At 33.5% G+C, this 4,532-nt stretch overlaps 1 non-coding gene across 1 annotated transcript; it reads left to right on the forward strand.

Annotated features, from left to right (window-relative positions):
• Positions 1-691: 691 nt before the first annotated feature.
• Positions 692-794, forward strand: LOC149171301 (U6 spliceosomal RNA). Its single transcript, XR_016259915.1, has one exon. It is a non-coding gene; the product is annotated as a U6 spliceosomal RNA (small nuclear RNA).
• Positions 795-4,532: the final 3,738 nt, after the last annotated feature.

Genomic DNA, 4,532 nt, shown 5'->3' on the forward strand with positions numbered 1-4,532 from the left:
TCCAACGGCTAACTTGACCAACGGCTAGTTTGACTCTAGGACCGAGGTCAAAATTATTTTATTAAATTAATTAGTAATATTTAGGACCAATCCCTTAAAAATATATAAAAATATATAAAATATTTTTAATGGGTATTTAGTTCAAAAAATATTATTAAAAAATTATAAGTTAAATAGTATTTAAAAGGAAATTTAGTTAAATAAAGGACCTTATATGAATAAATTAAACACCTACATACAAATATATAAAGTAATATATAAAATAATTAAAAATAATAAGATAATTAATAATTAAATAGAAATTTAGTTACATAAAGGACCTTATAAAAAGTAATATCAAAAGGATGTTAGGTTAGTTAGAAAATTACTTAAAAAGTATAAGTTGATAAGAATTTAAATGGAAAAATTAGTTATATAAAGGACCTAATAATATAAGAATAAATTATATGCATAACTATAAATATATGAAGTAATATATATATATATATATATATATATAATTGAAATGGGTGTTTATTTAGAAGTATTATTAAAATTATACGCTAATTAGTATTAGTCACAAAATACCTGAAGTAATAAGCTGTTAGAATCAATAACAATAAGAAATGAGAAAATTAACTCTAAAAAAAAATAATAAATAAATAAATAAATAAAATAAAAATAAAAAAATATAGAAATAGAAATAGAAATAGTCTCTTCGGAGACATCCGATAAAATTGGAACGATACAGAGAAGATTAGCATGGCCCCTGCGCAAGGATGACACGCACAAATCGAGAAATGGTCCAAATTTTAAAAGAAATAGAAATAGAAATCAAAATAGAAATCAAAATAATAATAAATAAATAAATAAATAAATAAATAAAATAAATAAATAAATAGAAATAGAAATAGAAATAGAAATCAAAATAGAAATCAAAATAGAAATCAAAATAAAAATAAAAATAAAATAAATAAATAAATAAAAAGTAGTAAAAAAAAAAAAAAAAACCTTAGGAAGAGAGTGCTGGGACCCAACACCTACTGATTTTCTAGCCATCCTCTCTATTGAGATTGCTCGGCCTCTTTTCAATCTCAAGCGCTTCCCTAAATTTTCGATGATGGAAATGCGAAACCTTAGCAATAACACTAGCCTCTTCAATACAAACATGATGATTGGTTTTCTCAGCATGTTCAACTAAAGCGGAAGACTTAGCTCTCCTATGCTTGAGGTCCGCTGCGTGCTCGCTAATCCTTTGATTAATGGAGCGACCAGTCTCCCCAATATATGGGGTCCCACAGGAACAAGGGATCATATAAACACCTTTCATATCCTTAGGGTCGATAGGATCCTTCACTGATCTGAGGGACATACGAATGGTGTTCAGGGGCCTAAAGGTCACAGGGATAGTATGCTTCCTGAGAATCCTTCCAATTCTATCAATGGTCCCCTGAACATATGGAAGATGGACACCTGGAATACGTTCCTTCGGTTCCCTTTTAGTCAGAGAATTCTTGGAAGCTTTAAGGAAAGCCCTCTGACCCATGTATCTACTATAACCATTCTCAACAAAGACATCAAGCAGATGGGATTTTTCTTTCTCAAAGCTCTTCTTGTCCGAGATCCTTAGGGCCTGAGTAGCAAAGGTATTGAGAACACCCATCTTTTGAGCCGGGAAATGGTGGGAACTGGCATGAAGATATTGCTCCGTATGAGTTTTCTTCTGAAAAATTCGATGGGCGAGGGAACCATCACTATTCTTAGAAATAAGAATATCAAGGAATGGAAGGCATCCATCAACTTCCTGCTCCTTAGTGAACTTAATGGCTGAGGATTGATTATTGAGATGATCAAAGAAGAGATCAAGCTCATCCTGGCCATGAGACCAGATGACATTGGTGTCATCCACATACCTTTTCCACAGCTTTGGAAAAAGCCAGGAAGAGTTAAGAGCCTTGGACTCAAAATCCTCGATAAACAGATTAGCAACGACAGGGGAAAGGGGTGAGCCCATCGCAACCCCATAGGTTTGCTCGAAGAACTCTCCCTCAAAACTGAAGAAGGTGGAAGTGAGACAGATCTCAACCAACCTGGCCGTGTTATTCTAGGCAATATTAAAAATATTGTTTGAAATCTTAAGAAGGCTTTGTATAGATTAAAACAAGCTCCTTGTGCATGGTATTATCATCTTGACAGGTATCTTAAAAAACAAGGTTTCAAAAAGTGATCTACAAACAACATCCTATATATAAAATTTGATACAAAAAAACTTTAATAGTTGTTGTTTATGTAGATGACATCATATTTGGAAGTAATATAGAAACTATGAGTCAAGAATTTGCTCCATTTATGCAGCAACAATTTGAGATGTCTCTACTTGGTGAAATAACATACTTTCTTGGTCTTCAAGTTAAACAAACAAAGAATGGTATCTTTCTCTCAAAAACCAAGTATCTCAAGCATATATTGAAGAAATATGGAATGTAAAATTGCAAATCTGGTATGCATGCTAATGGTGGCAGGATGTAATATTAGTTAGAATAATGATTCTCCTTCAGTTAATCAACTAGAGTATAGGTCCATGTTATGCATGTTATGCATGTGGATGGGATTGTTGGAAAATTCCAAGAAAATGCTAAAGAAACTCATATTCAAGCAGTTAAAAGAATATTAAGGTACCTACAAGGAACTCAAGAACTTGATCGGTATCCTAAAAATTCTGACTCCACACTCCCTTCTTACATAGATGTAGATTAGGATGGAAATATTAATGATCGAAAGAGTACTAGTGGAGGAGTATTTTATTTGGTATCGCACTTGATATCATGGTTTAGTAAGAAACAAAGATCCATCACCTTATCTACTGCTGAGGTAGAATATGTTGCACTTGCATATTGTTGTACTCAACTTTTATGGATGATGCAGACATTGCAAGACATTCAAATCAGTTTCTCTCAACCTATACCTATCCTTTGTGACAATACTAGTGCCATAAGTGCTTCTAAAAATCCTATCGTGCACTCTAAGACCAAGCATATTCAAATCAATTATCACTTTCTGAGAGAACGGGATCTTGAACCAAAGGTCAAATTGGAATATGTTCCCTCAAAGGAACAAGTTGCAGATATATTTACAAAGCCACTTCCACGTGATTCCTTTGAATATATCAGAAAAAAAATAGGAGTGGTATCTTTCTCATCACTTTGTTAATTATTTTGATAGATTTTTCATGTTCAGGGGGAGCCGAAATTGTAAATTATTGCAATTTACTTTCTGCACATGGATCACATGAAGGATAGTCATGTATATATGCGAGTTTGGTTCTAGACAATAGTGTATGTTTCTCTATGATGAAGAAACAATGGGACATACTCAAGGAGAGGTTTTGGTATATTTCAGTTAGTTGTTCTTTGGCCCTTTGTTTATGGTGTTGATTTCGTACAGTCTATTGATATTCATATGTTGCTTAGAATTGATATTGGATTATGTTGGTTTATGAGTTGTTGCAATATGACACTACTATATTGACTTTACTGAGTAATGACTTGGATGTGATCAAACCTAACAGTGAATAGTTGGCACAGGGTCAGGGGGAGAATTTGCTATGTCTCTAGTAGTACAGTGTTGGCATTATGATTTCTTAAGGATTCCTTTTTGCATAATGGTGTTCATGATTGGCGATGCTGTTGATGACACATTTGCTACTAAATTTTTGGATGATGACTATATGTTGCTTAAGAAGTTGATTATGCTATTCTATTGTACTTATCTTTTATGATGCTTAAGTTGCATGATGTTTAATTTTTCTTGAGCTCCATGCAAAAAAAGTATTATGGTGATGTCCTTGGTTCTCCCATATGTTGGTGATACATGATGATGATGTGGGATCCTATATGGTATATGGTGGTTGGCGAATATTCTCATGATATTTCTACCTCACTATTGATGTCTTCGGTTTTGGTTATAAATGTCATTTTTGTCTCTTAATGTGAAGGTCATGTGAAGAACTATGTTGTAATACTTGTAATATTCAATCATGTTTGAACTATTGGATTCAAGTCGATTATGTATGTAATCCCATTATTTTGGGCACTTGATTGTGATATCCCACTGTGTTCGGTGATTGATGTAAACATGAGTGATTGGTGATAGGATAGGTCATACTTGGTTGAGTCATAAAGTCTTGTACTTCATTGAATATCTTCCTAAATATTTAGCATATGCTCAAGGGGAGCATGGTTTGTGTTCATTCTCAGCAGATCATCTCTACAACTATCCTCCCAACATTCATTCAATAGTGATCAGGGAGAGAGAAGCCTTCATTAAACATTAGTCATCCCTTTTCCCTTGATGTCAAAGGGGGAGAGTAGCTTGGTGTTCAGAGAAGAATGTGTGGTGAATTGAGAAGGAATGCTTGGAGAGAAGGTTGGTATGTATAAAAATGTGTTTACAAGTATCTACAAGTGGTGGTAACCAAACACCAAAGTGGTTGCCATCAATTCCAAAGGGCGAGATTGTCGGAATTATGACTAATGTGTTGTCCTTGATGGAAA

Source organism: Pinus tabuliformis, chromosome 4_2 (genome assembly GCF_031772625.1).
Source record: "Pinus tabuliformis cultivar Carrire ecotype Pingquan chromosome 4_2, CPIR1, whole genome shotgun sequence".
Taxonomy (NCBI): domain Eukaryota; kingdom Viridiplantae; phylum Streptophyta; class Pinopsida; order Pinales; family Pinaceae; genus Pinus; species Pinus tabuliformis.